Source organism: Procambarus clarkii, chromosome 59 (genome assembly GCF_040958095.1).
Source record: "Procambarus clarkii isolate CNS0578487 chromosome 59, FALCON_Pclarkii_2.0, whole genome shotgun sequence".
Classification (NCBI taxonomy): domain Eukaryota; kingdom Metazoa; phylum Arthropoda; class Malacostraca; order Decapoda; family Cambaridae; genus Procambarus; species Procambarus clarkii.
In genome coordinates this window covers 19,324,920-19,339,773 of record NC_091208.1, presented here as the reverse complement: position 1 = coordinate 19,339,773, position 14,854 = coordinate 19,324,920, and the positions used below count along the sequence as shown (strand labels likewise).

At 42.4% G+C, this 14,854-nt stretch overlaps 1 protein-coding gene across 1 annotated transcript in view; it reads right to left on the bottom strand.

The window, feature by feature from the left end:
• Positions 1-10,645, bottom strand: part of LOC123768112 (protein tramtrack, beta isoform) — a 257,505-nt gene extending 246,860 nt beyond the window's left edge. The window contains exon 1 of the mRNA XM_045758439.2: positions 10,533-10,645. The gene's annotated coding sequence lies outside the window, so the exon portion shown is untranslated. The remainder of the gene's footprint in view (positions 1-10,532) is intronic.
• Between the last annotated feature and the right edge of the window lie 4,209 nt (positions 10,646-14,854).

The window sequence follows — 14,854 nt, the reverse complement described above, 5'->3', positions numbered from 1 at the left end:
TAGTATATATTTAACACAAAGTCTATCACACACACACTTTCTAATCGTTTCTCGATTAAGGCGCGTCTGGGATCCTCTGGGACGTAAGTTCGAACCCTCGTCACAGCCCTTATAGATTTGTTTCTAGCGTGCTCTATAACTACGAAATCCTGTACAGCTATTCTAATTCTGACCTTAAACGCTTCCTACATGGCTGCACCAGGACCCATGGGCACCACACTAGAAAAAACTAGCTGGTATTCCTAGAGTGAACCTCAAAGCAGAAATACAATGCAAATAAATTTTTTTTTTTTTTTATCTTTATTTAAAAAAAATACAATATAAATTACATATACAAAAGTGTTACAAGGCAATTATACATTACAATTCTTAGTGAACAAGTGTTTCAGTAGTACAGAACAAGATAATTAAAAAAAAAACTGAATGATATACTTATTTACCTATAAACGATTTACAAAAATTGGAGAATAAATTTACATTAAAAAATTTATTTGCATTGTATTTGCATTTTGATTTGCATTGTCCCAAATTGTGGAATGACCTCCCAAATGTGATCAAAAGCTGTACGTCTCCCAACCAGCTTAACAGAGAAACCAAAGAAATATATAATTAACCTAAAAAAAAATAAAAATAAATAAAAAAATTAACCTCATGTAATATGTTTCACCCACATTTCCTCATCCGAAAAAATATTGATATATTTTGCTGTTATTGTAAGATTTCCAATAGTAAAAATTTAGACCTATGCTTGCATAGGTCTAAATGTTCTGGTCTGGTCTGGTCTGGTCCTAAGGATGGTCTGGGATTGGTTTGTTATCGTTCTGATTGCTGATTTATTTTGAGTAATAATGGGGATTGCATCATCAAGAATCATTTAGTGACTGTACATCTTTTTATTTATCTTTACTGAAGAAAATACAATATAAATCATATATACATAAGTTTTACAAGGCAATACTACATTATAATTCTCATTGAACAAGTGTTTTATTATAATAATAATAATAATAATAATATTTATTTAGGTAAAGGTACATACATAAAGAGATTTTACAAAGTTTTTTGGCTTTATAGATAGAGCTAGTACATACAATGCCTAAAGCCACTATTACGCAAAGCGTTTCGGGCAGTTACGCAAAGCGTTTCGGGCAGGGGGACACAGAACATGTTAATGTTCACTATTAACACAGAACATGATCTTACTTATACAAGTCACATATGTTTGCTTACTTTTTGTTTATTAAACTTTAAATTTTTTACTGATTTATTTCATATTATGCCACGAACGCTCAGCATTCTAATGCTAAATATGCAACTTATTATAATTTTATATTTGTACTGTTATTGCTAATGTTAAATACTGTGTCTGTCCCATTGTTAAAAACCATAGATTCTATAATGTTAATCTATGCCTATCATCATTATCATCATTATACTATCATTTGCTAAATCTCTTGACCTCACATGAGGCTTCTTGGCCTGACGGCTGAGTGGACAGCGCTCGGAATTCGTAGTCCTGAGGTTCCGGGTTCGATCCCCGGCGTAGGCGGAAACAAATAGGCAGAGTTTCTTTCACCCTGATCACCTATTCACCTAGCAATAAATAGGTACCTGGGAGTTAGACAGCTGCTATGGGCTGCTTCCTGGGGGGGGGGGGTGTAACAAAAAGGAGGCCTAGTCGAGGACCGGGCCGCGGGGACGTTAGGCCCCGAAATCATCTCAAGATAACCCCAATATACAACTAATATGCTTAGTATACTAGTGCCTTTATCTGATACACAACCCTTTGACTTTCAAATACACCTCTGTAATATGTTCTTGATTATATTTCATGTTATGGTTAAGTGGTGTAAGGTGTGCTCTTGGGAATACCTAATATACAGGTTCGAATCCTCCTCATATGGATCCTCCTCATTTTAACAATATTATGGTTATTGTTATTATTTTAAGACCATGCGAGGCAGAATATTGCGCCTGCGCGAAGCTCTCGTTCCTCTGCGAACATCACCAGTTCCACCAGGCGCTGTGTAGGGGTTAGTGGAGCAAGGTAGTGTACGCTGATGGAACACTGTAGAGGCCTACAGCAATATAGAGGGTGACAGCGGCCTCTATAACAATCTAAGAGGGCAGCCGGGGCCTCCATCCACCACCGCCAGACTGAGAGGGTAGAGAACGAGATGCCCCGAGGGGCAACTGACCTATCCATTATCGTACTTCACTACAGAATGGAGCTAAAGGAACCGGATAGTCCCAAGTAGCAGGCTGAGGAGAACGTGAAAGACAACAGACGTGGGGACTGACAGTGAGGGATTATCTCACTGACGTCCAGGGGTATATTCCAACAGTGAAGTCCAACAAGAGTCCGTTGAGAGAATGAACTATGTAAAAAAAGGTTAGCAGGGATTTAGAAGTGGGAAGTCGTACCTAACACAATCGATCGAGTTCTATAATAACGTTGCTAAAATAAAAACCGGAAAATGAAGGCTGGATAGATTACTTTTTCCTAGACTATCCCAAAAAAACATTTGACACTGTTACTCACGAAAGACTTGGTGTACTAAGCTGGGCCAGAGAGTACCGGAGGGTCAGAAAACAGAGAGTCACAGTCAGCGGTCTCCAGCTGGAGGAATGTAACAAGTGGGGTCCCCTCAAGGCTCGGTCCTGGGACCACCACTGTTCCTAATTTATGTTAATGATCTACACGAGGGAGAGAGGTTGTACATGGTAGTTTTCACATGATGCAAAGCTAATGAGGAATGTAAAGGGGGAAGGGGGGGGGGGGAAGGAGTGCAGAATGCTTCAAGGGGATCTTGACAAACTCCAGGAGTGGACAAACAAATGGTTGCTCGAGTTCAAGCCCAATAATTGTAAGATAATAACGATGGAGAAGTGATATTGTCACATCGTGTTAATATCTTCGTGATTTACACATAGAGAAGAGAGAAAGAAGACCAGAAGGTGCCTATACCATAAACTGAAAACAACTCCAGGACTCTAAGAAAGAGAGAGATTTGGGAGTGGATATAATTCCAGCACTAACACCAGAGGCACACATAAACATGATATCATCGGTAGAATAAGGGACGCCGGGAAATATAACAACATCGTTTAGAAACCCGAATCAGTTCTCCTTCAATGCAATCTACAATCTACATAACATTTGTTAGACCAATACTGTAATATGCATAAAGCAAAAATAAAAAAGCACAAAGGTTTGCAACAAGATTGGTGCCAGAGCTGAGAGTTAAGGTAAAAGGATATGCTAATGGAACTAAATCTCACAACCCTAGAGAAGCAGCAGGGGGGATATGATCACAATATACAAGATACTAAGGGGGGATAAATTGGGTGGACAATGACAGCCTCTTCAACTTGAGAGAAAGCAGGACAAGAGGACACAGACTGAAGCTGGAAACACATATGAGCAGAAGGAACATAAGGAAATACTCTTACCCAAAATGAGTATTTCCTTTCCAAGTGCATTCCACGTGTCATCAAGTGGAATGCACTAAAAAGAAGAAGTTGTGGAAGCCGCCTCCATCCACAACTTTAAGATCCAGATTCGACAAAGAATTTTAACGTCAAAATAGTTAAATTGTAACATCTAGTAGGGGAAGACCTCACTCTCCCGTAGCCACGCTTAGCTAAACATCACCACCACCACCAACGCCACCAACACCACCACCACCACCACTACCATCTCCACCACCTCCACCACTACCACCACCACCACTACCACCACCACAACCACCAACACCACTACCACTACCACTACCATCTCCACCACTACCACCACCACAACCACCAACACCACCACCACTACCACTACCATCTCCACCACTACCACCACCACAAAACCCACCACTCACGCCAATCAATACCAGCAGCATCTTAGCATCTTCGCCAGCAACATCACCTACACCAACCTCTCACACTCCCTCCAAACATTCTCATCTCTCCCCCTCCCTCACACCCCTCCCCCCCTGGAATACATTACATCACCACTCCCAAACCAAGGCGTTACGGGCTATTCATGCCCGTGCCACCTCTTGGGTGGCTTAATCTTTATCAATCTTCAAAGACTTGCAAAGACTGCAAGTCCGTGTTGTCCAGAACGAGTAGAAAGTCTTCTCCATTAGAAGATCTGGAGGATTAGGAAGGTGTCGTGTGGATTAGGAAGGAGTCGTTGTGGATTAGGAAGGAGTCGTGTGGATTAGGAAGGAGTCGTGTGGATTAGGAAGGAGTCGTGTGGATTAGGAAGGTGTCTAATGTCTAATGAGTTAGGATGATGTCTAGTGGATTAGGATGATGTTTAGTGGATTAGGATAATGTCTAGTGGATTAGGATGATGTTTAGTGGATTAGGATGATGCCTAGTGGATTAGGATAAAGTCTGGTAGGGTTGAAGAAATACTTAAGCCATCAGTATTTGCTAACATTTAAGATAATAAAGAGAACGACAATCTTGGATAATGATATCACGTGATAATCCTAGCCTAACAGGTACAACTAATTGCATGTTACTGATTCACATATCAGAGATACGATGCAGGAACAAACTGGAGGGGACCTGTCTCTTCTCCAACGGAGCCAGGACTGACTCACACAAAAATGATTTTTGCTCCAGAATCTTAAAAAAAAAAGAGGCTGTTGTGGTGTCTGTGTCATAGGATAAGTCTTTCTTGGGTTATCTTTTTTTTTATCACGACGCGTAAGACTTTGTAAGTAAGACTGCAGCCAATAAGACTCTCGATGGTCTAGGGACCAGATTCACGAAAACACTTACGCAAGCACTTACGAACGTGTACATCATTCCTGAATCTTTGACGGCTTTGATTACATTTATTTAACAGTTTATAAGCATGAAAACTTGCCAATCAACTGTTGTTATTGTTATAAACAGCCTCCTGGTGCTTCAGAGCTCATTAACTGTTTAATAATTGGAAACAAAGCCGCCAAAGATTGAGAAAAAGATGTACAGGTTCGTAAGTGCTTTCGTCAATCTGGCCCCAGAGGCTTAAGGCCTAATTCAATTTTACTCATTTCGATCTTAAGAGGTGAATGAGTACTTATGACTCATAAGATGGCTTCAGTAAGGTTATATTTAATGTATTTGACGTCTACGTTGCTAAATCTACGTCGTGGTTAGTTGGTTTGTAACTGTGCACTGTGTTCTGCACTCTGCCCATGCACCACCTCTCACACGCTACCAAGAGTCATCAATAAAGGTAAAGTGCAGTTAAATGTTCACCTATTTTATTTATAGTTTATATTTATACCTGATTTCAATGTTTCAGTGGCTGCCCAACCACTTGGGCTGGACGGTAGAGCGACGGTCTCGCTTCATGCAGGTCGGGGTTCAATTCCCGACCGTCCACAAGTGGTTGGCCACCATTCCTCCCCCTCCGTCCTATGTCCAAATCCAAATCCTGACCCCTTCCCAGTGCTATATAGTCGTAATGACTTGGCGGTTTCTCTTGATAGTTTCCTTCCTTCATTGTCGGGCATTTCTCCACAGTGTTGACACTTCCCATCTTCTTCTGGAACCCGTATTCCCATTTCATCGTCAATGTCATAATTCCTCGAGGAGGAGGAATTATGACATTATGACATATGACTTGTTCAGGAGTTAAGAACGGCTCGCTCCGGTTATCAATTAGTTGGCTAACTGATAATAACTGATATTATCCATGCACTCTTGCCTATGTACAGACAATATTCATAACTTGGTTAACACAGGGGCCTGACGGCTGAGTGGACAGCGCGCCGGATTCGTAGTCCTGAGGTTCCGGGTTCGATCCCCGGCGGAGGCGGAAACAAATGGGCATAGTTTCTTTCACCCTTGATGCTCCTGTTCACCTAGCATTAAATAGGTACCTGGGAGTTAGACAGCCGTTATGGGCTGCTTCTTGGGGGTAACAAAAAGGCCTGGTCGAAGACCGGGCCGCGGGGACGCTAAGCCCCGAAATCATCTCAAGATAATTTCAAGCAGAGCTTAGTGTTTCATGTCTTACATACCTAGTTCCGCAAGTGGCCTGTAGTGTTCTCTGGATTTGCCACTCCGTAAGAAATCCAGCCTCCTAACCTAACCTTTTCATGTAATCTATCGAGTCCGATGCATAGAAAACGTAGATATTTGTGAGCCGTTAGTTTTCAGAGTAAGCTGCGTTTGTAACGTTGGGTTTAATAGCGTAATAAACGCGACCTATTGTTTGAGAGAACGGGTTGGAAGCAGGACCAACTATTTGTTGCTTGTGGGCAAGTTACCCTGACGAGGTGACGGTGTTACGAAATAAATAGCAACATTTATTGTAACATTAAAGGCCAGAGAGAGAGAGAGAGAGAGAGAGAGAGAGAGAGAGAGAGAGAGAGAGAGAGAGAGAGAGAGAGAGAGAGAGAGAGAGAGAGAGAGAGAGAGAGAGAGACAGAGAGACAGAGACAGAGAGACAGAGAGACAGAGAGACAGAGAGACAGAGAGACAGAGAGACAGAGAGACAGAGAGACAGAGAGACAGAGAGACAGAGAGACAGAGAGACAGAGAGACAGAGACAGAGAGACAGAGACAGAGAGACAGAGAGAGAGACAAAGTTTTTTTTCTACAATAGAAGGGAGTTTCGAAGACTCCGTCTTCCCCAATTACAACATTGCACAGAGGAACCAAGTAAGGGGACGGGCGTGGCCGCTCGCTGAGGGGAAAAAGTAGCGGTAGGGAAGGGAAGAAGAAAGGGAATGAAGGGTTATAAAGATGAGAGAGTCACAGTCTCGTACAGGACCGCAACCGACCACTCAGCCAAATGTTGCCAGAAACTCTTTTACTGTCAGATTATGAATAAAATGTAGGTCAAGGTAACCAAAGCAGCGTATGTAGGCCTTAAATTGGCAGCTCATCTAATATCGCCTCCTTTTCACATACACACAAAATCAAAATCGTTACTCGATATTTCAGATAGCTTAAAATATATTTATAATAGTCTGGCATGAGGCTTTCCAGATACATACACGAGGCTTTCCAGAGAGACACGAGGCTTTCCAACGCTGCCCAAAACTTTCCAGAGATAGACAAAGGCTTTCCAGAGATACATACATGAGGCTTTCCACAGATACATACACGAAGCCTTTCAGGTGGGTAGAAAATAGCCTAAGCTACTCTATCCCTTTGAGATGTATTTCTTTCTTATCTCAATAAACATACTTGAACTTGAACTTGAACGAAGCTTTCCAGAGAGACATGAGGCTTCCCAACAATACACAAGACCTTCCATTGACACAAACACGAGGCTTTCCAGAGATAATGTCCACGACCTGTGGAGCCATAGACCTATAATCTGCTGCCGCTCCCTATTAATAGTTGGGGTGACTTAAAGGTGCAGGATCACCCGCGCCTCTACAGGGACTCCAGCTCTCACTACACTAAGGTGTGCAGACTCACGTATCCCGGTGACATCCCAGCGCTCTCCACCGTGTTCTGGTCATGTGTTCATTCATCACGTGTTCATCCCCCGAAGCATCTTGAGGCACTGCAGTCATCTGTAGTGTCAAGAGGCTGCGGTGATCAACTCTGAGAGAGAGAGAGAGAGAGAGAGAGAGAGAGAGAGAGAGAGAGAGAGAGAGAGAGAGAGAGAGAGAGAGAGAGAGAGAGAGAGAGAGAGAGAGAGAGAGAGCGAGAGCTACAAATCTTCACTCCGTCATCTCAATAGCCAGGATGCCACCTCAGGCACTAAAATTTTCCCTGCCCAAAATTTATGGAGCATCAGTAAGTGAATTTAACAGTTAAATTATCTTTTTCTTCGTGAGGTTAGGGAAAAGGTGTTTGCGGCAGCAGAGGCTCCTGCCTCCTCCCACTCCCACGCCTCCTCCCACGCCACTCCCACGCCTCCTCCCACTCACAGCCTGCACACAGATCTCCCACCCAACCAAAGTTCTGAAACCTGCTGGCCGAACATGGAAAGTAAAGCAACAATATTAAAGGACTATCGTTCACCAACATTCCCTTTAGGCCAATTACCCCCACAACAGTTGCCAAATTTCCGGGTACCTATTTGCTGCAAGGTGACCAGAGGTATCAGTTGAAAGAAAACGTACCCAAACGTCTCCATCCTGAATCGATAAGCCATTACGACTCTATAGCACTGGGAAGGGGTCAGGATAAGGATTTGGGATGGGACGGACGGGAAAAGGAATGGTGCCCAACCACTTGTGGACGGTCGGGGGATTGAACGCCGACCTGTCATGAAGCAAGACCGTCGCTCTACCGTCCAGCCCAAGCGAGAATTTAACTGAAGTACGAGTATCCCAGGGGGGTAGAAATAGCCTAAGCTACTCTATCCCTTTGAGATGTATTTCTTTCTTATCTCAATAAACATACTTGAACTTGAGTATCGACTAAGAAACATACTAGAGGGCGCTGATGAGGAGGAAGTAAGAAAACAACAATTATCCCCCCCCCCAGCTATCAGTACGAGGGACCATGCAGCCACAGTTGCTGCTCATGTCTAGCCAGCGCTGGCAAGCCTTATCAAATGCTCTCACGTTGATATTCTCAACAGTATTTGTGTAGGCAGTGTTGACGGGCCTTCACTCCTCTCTCTCAGTGTTCCTTGAGAACGTTCCCACGCCCGCACTCGCAAGCATCTATGTACACTTCCATACGCACTCTCTGAGAGTGCGTTGGTAGGGCTGATCATCCTCCCCCTTCTGGTCGATTAATGTTGTTGTTGTTGTTTTAGATTTAGCTATTCAGAACGAAGTGTCCATGTAGCACGGGCTACGGTGATCCCGTAATCGATTAATGCATGTTTGTGGTTAACTATGTGTCCGTGGAAGGCGAGCTGTAGCTCAAAGGCCCCTATTTCCTGGTTATTATTTAATTGTTGTGTTTATACCTCTTGACATTCAAGGGAACTATAGTGTCTACTCCTGAAGCTGTTTAGGTACGTGGCTTCCGTTTTTCCATGTATGTGTGTATATTTACTATTTGTGCCTGCAGAATCAAGCAATTTTAGACTCCGCCTTACTAACCGTCTATTTTCCTCTATTATGTCTAACACACACACACTGAGGCTGACTCCATACACAGTTTTAAATGTAGATATGATAGAGCCCAGTAGGCTCAGGAATCTTTACACCAGTTGATTGACAGTTGAGACGCGGGACCAGAGACAAAGCTCAACCCCCGCAAGCACAATTAGGTGAGTACAAATAGGCGCGTACACACACACACACACTAAAATCAGATATTATGGTGGGAATCGTTGTAATAGACAACAAACGGGTTAGAGGCGGGGTCCAGGAGCTAACAAATCAGTCCTACTGGCACAAAGGTGAATATACCTGTTTCATGTGGTACACGTGTACGCACTAAGCAGCACACACGTACGCTCCAATTGGTACACTTTAAAGTACCACTTAGTCCATTACGGGCTCGCCATAGCCCGTGCTACTTGGAACATTTAGTTCCAAGTAGCGAATCTTAACAAGAACAACAACTAGTACCACTATATCTAACCACCCGTCCGGGAATCTAATCTGGGATCTAGGACTGCAGCCCGTCCTCCAAAGACCCAAATGTGATTCCATGCACCCGCCAAACCCCCAGCTGTTTATGAACGAAAAACGGTTTACACACGACTCACAACTGACGACGTTCGAACACTTCCGGAACAGTGCTTCACTAACGAATTTTGTTCGAACCACAACGCTGTAAATGCTTCACCCACGTACTACAAATAATCGCCAACAGAACCTAAACACCTAACCTAACCTATGCCTATATATGCACAATATGCTAATATATCATAATATTAATTTATATTTGAGAAAAGTTCTGTTCTGAATGAACAGCATGTTAAAATTTATGAATGCATCTGTGGGGGTCGACCGCTGGATGGAATGGACTCGAGTCGAGGACGAGTCGAGCCGAAAACGACGTCAAAACCTGTCCTTCTACACATGTGGCCCCACAACTGCATACATCCTGGCCTGCATGTACACCCATCTGACTCTTACACCAGCCCATCCTCCTGTTGTGGTAGTACTTATAGTAACCATGAGGACCATAATATATAAAGACCGACGTACAACACAAATGAGTTGGACAAACTGGAAAACTATTTTCTACTTATGTTGCAAAGGCAAACTAACCTAACCAAGCCTTCCTAGGCCTAATATACGATATCTGAAGCCTAATATACAACATGTGTGCTATACTAGGCCTAGGAATATTTAATATTGTGTTTTAGCTTCATTTTTTTCAGATTTTATAATGTGAATAGTACAAAGTCCTACAATCTAGTTGCTTAGACCGGCAATCTTTGTACTATTGTGCACACAGTTACAAAAGAACTACTCTCTAAACAGGAGAATGGTTTACTTACACCCACCAGCGGCTACACCTACGAAACCTACACTGTATGACCTCCCTCAAACTGCTTCTCAAACATTAATATTACCTCCCTAACACATTCCATTTTCTGTCGCCTCGACAAAGCTGAAATTGAGAATAATAACAACACAAATTCATCTTCAGGCACCTACGGTGTGGGCGTGGGCGTGAGGAACTATGGGCGTCACTGTGCCGGGGTGGGTGAAACAGGTGACTGGTGGCCTAGGCTGGGGGTGCAAGAGCTGTCTGCTTTATCAGGAGCTGCTGCTTTCACGCAGCGATAATACAGGGAGGCCGCATCTGGTGGCCCTATCTTAAAATTATAATGCAGGCAGGCAGGCAGGCAGGCCGCTTATCTTGTGTGATAACGTGACAACACCTCCTTCTCCCCCCCCCCCCCCTCCCTCTCACACGCCTACCTGTCAACTAATTAATGAATGTTGTCACTCCATGACACCTGACAGTCATATTTGTCACCCCACAACACCTGACAGTCATATTTGTCACCCCACAACACCTGACAGTCATATTTGTCACCCCACAACACCTGACAGTCATATTTGTCACCCCACAACACCTGACAGTCATATTTGTCACCCCACAACACCTGACAGTCATATTTGTCACCCCACAACACCTACCATCCATATTTGTCACCCCACAACACCTGACAGTCATAGTTGTCACCCCACAACACCTACCATCCATATTTGTCACCCCACAACACCTGACAGTCATATTTGTCACCCCACAACACCTACCATCCATATTTGTCACCCCACAACACCTGACAGTCATAGTTGTCACCCCACAACACCTACCATCCATATTTGTCACCCCACAACACCTGACAGTCATAGTTGTCACCCCACAACACCTACCATCCATATTTGTCACCCCACAACACCTGACAGTCATAGTTGTCACCCCACAACACCTACCATCCATATTTGTCACCCCACAACACCTGACAGTCATAGTTGTCACCCCACAACACCTACCATCCATATTTGTCACCCCACAACACCTGACAGTCATATTTGTCACCCCACAACACCTGACAGTCATAGTTGTCACCCCACAACATCTACCAGTCATAGTTGTCACCCCACAACACCTGACAGTCATAGTTGTCACCCCACAACACCTGACAGTCATAGTTGTCACCCCACAACATCTACCAGTCATAGTTGTCACCCCACAACACCTGACAGTCATATTTGTCACCCCACAACACCTGACAGTCATAGTTGTCACCCCACAACACCTGCCAGTCACAGTTGTCACTCCACAACACCTGCCAGTCACAGTTGTCACTCCACAACACCTACATAGTTGTCATCTTCGTGCCAGCCAGCCATAGCCTCTGTGATGTGATGGCTTATAAGCATGATGCACAAATCTTGAAGTGGACTGCAGCTGTGCAGTCCTTCCTCTCTAACGTCCACAGCAGCACTAAACTTACGTACAAAAATTGCCCGTACCTAACCTAAGCGTAGTCCCGCGAACAGAAAACGGAACATCACGCCAATTTACCAAGTCGCTATGCTTTTTTTAGTACATTAATGTTTGGCCTTAGTGGATTTATACTTCAAAATGCGATGTACTGTTCGAGAGGACGGGTTCATATGGAGAAAAAATTATATAAAAAGAGGGATAACGCCAAGCTGTTTGACCCAACGCAAGCATGTCCTTCTCCACCCTCCTGCCGTAGCCTAATTTATTTATACTTTAGATCAGTAAGGAGAAAGGCGTATAGGGTAGGATGGAGACAAAAATTAGAGATAGAGGAGCGTGTTTTAGGACGGACATGACCAAAAGTGTATGTCATTGGACCGAGAAGGATGATGAGGGGCCATTGCATGTTGAAATTAGCTAAGTGTAGTTACAGGATGAAAGCTACGCTCGTGCTGTTTCCTCTTGCCAGTACTCTTTGTCCAGCCCGTCCCTCAACTTGCCACAATATTACACAAATTATAAACTAAATTGCCTGAACCTAACCTAACCGAGGATCCACGAATATAAACGTTACAGCCTGTCGATTTTGGGGGCCGTTATGATTCTGACCTGAGAGATTTTAACGTCAAAATGTTCTTTTTTGACATATGGCGCTTTGACTTTGTAACCGCAGAACAGGATAAATGTTCACAATGGCAGACCTTTGACAAGATGTAACCTGAAACACTTGACTAAGGTCCCATGTAGGCCTACCTACTTCACGCGAGATGAGCAGAGGCATCAATAGTTATTATATATAAGGAAATTTACCTTTCTCATAGATCTAGCCCTCCCCCGAGAAACAAATCCAAGTATACAGTTGAGTGAGCGAGGTGGTGGACATCATGACTATATATAATAATAATAATATTTTATTCAGGAAAAGTACATACATAGATGCAGAGTTACAAACATAATGTTGAATTTATAGATAGAGCTAGTACATACAATACCTAAAGCCACTAATACGCATAGTGTTTCGGGCAAGATATGATGCATATTCATGTTAAGCAGGTACAAACATACCTCCAGCAAAGTGAAAGGATGCTGAAAGAATAGGTTTAAGGCCAGTATATTCCTATTTCAATATACTCCTTATTAATATAACTCTCTTGAATAATTCAATATACTCCATCTCTACTAATATGACGCCCGCTGACACGGTGCAAAGGTAATTGAGAATCAAATGAAAACAAACTTGACCCCTGCAATGTCGAACACGATGATTCTCCAGCACAGAAGAGATCTCATAGTGGGTCTGTGTGTATTATGTAAAAGTATGCAAATTGCACACCCCCACATTTACCTGCCAGACAAGTCCCTCCATCAAGAACAACCTACCAAACAAGAGGTGACTATAGATGTTCCCTTTGCATAAACACAGCAATATCGACGTTTTATCGGAGTACGCGGTATATAACGCATTTTTAGTAACAAGATGGAGAAACAACAAATATCTGATACTTTAACAATTACAACAATTGTGTAAATGATTGACAAATAAAATACTGTTCAAAAATAAAATATTGCTACAGCTGTACAGCACAAAGAAAAAGTGCAGATCTTGTTTGTAAACTTCAAAGTCATGTGTAAAAAAAAATAATAATAATACAGTATTATGATTATAAAACTAATACAAATAATAATGATAATGATTTACAGTAATATTAAATGGGTAAACTGAAGAATTTCCCCTCAAGGTGACTAGGCTTCACGTGGCAGAACACAAACGATAACCAAATGTGACCTTGGCCTAATGTAGAACATATATTTAGCCTCTTAGTTAACTTTTTTTATTTCTCCGTCACATGATTATTAAAAACAACAAGAGTAAAAAATGTCATGAGTTCATTTACCTCTTTGTTTTCAGTGCGTTTCGAAATCTCTTTTTCAAAGCTGTAGCCTAGGGAGCTTAGGAAAAGGTACCTGATGCTGGCCTTAGGTCCTACTAGATATTATTGTCTGGAACGTTTAAGATATATAATGTAATTAGAAGTAATGAACAAACAAATATTCGTTCCCGGGAAGGTTAAAACGTTTAGGTCAGTTGAATCAAGTCTTTACATAACTTAGCCAAATTCAGTCGTAATTTAGGCCCATCTAACTTATAATTATATTTAAACCAATCTAATTTATTAAACCATATTTAAACAAATTTAATTTATTAAACTATATTTAAACAAATCTAAACTAGCCTATCTTCTTAAACTGAATTTGAAAAACACCTGAAAAACTCATCAGATATAATGGGTGACCCTTAACAAACCGCCAGCTTCCTGTTCCCTTCGAGGCCACTACATGCTGACCCTCAGGTAAATCCAGGTAATGATTTTATCCCACTAACATATATAGCCAATCTCAAACATCAGTCTACCCGTCGGACACATAATCACATATGTATCTACAGCTTGTATAATGAATCGTGGTGGGGCCGGGTGAAATCCAGTATGACTGCTGCTTATATAACACCGCCAGCTGTCCATATATTCAAGGTATACGACGCTCGACCTTGGCCAAAATATTCTTGGACCCAAAAAATCCAGTTCTTCCTGATTATGTGATAACGAGAATAGCTAAAGCGGCTACAGTGAGGCGTTGAGTAGGCCTATGTACCTTTAAACCTATGCATTACCCATGGATGACGAACAAATAAGGTTCATGCATACTTAACTTACGAAACAAGTTTAGGTTATTTGAGGCTAACGCCATTGGTATATTAAAAAGAAGAACTAGAGTAGACATTCAAGGTCGACTTGGATATACAGAAGATATCCACGAATTTTCAATCCATTAATTCCGATAATGACTATGTCTGGGTACTGTTCTGTTATTGTGACTCTTATGTGAATACTGTACTATACTTTTTATGTAAACTTTCTCAATTATAGATGTACTTCCATTTATGAATAGTTGTGATTGAATGATTAATCCAGACTACTCTGTAAGGCATACAAGGAGCAACAGCTTAAAGCTGAAC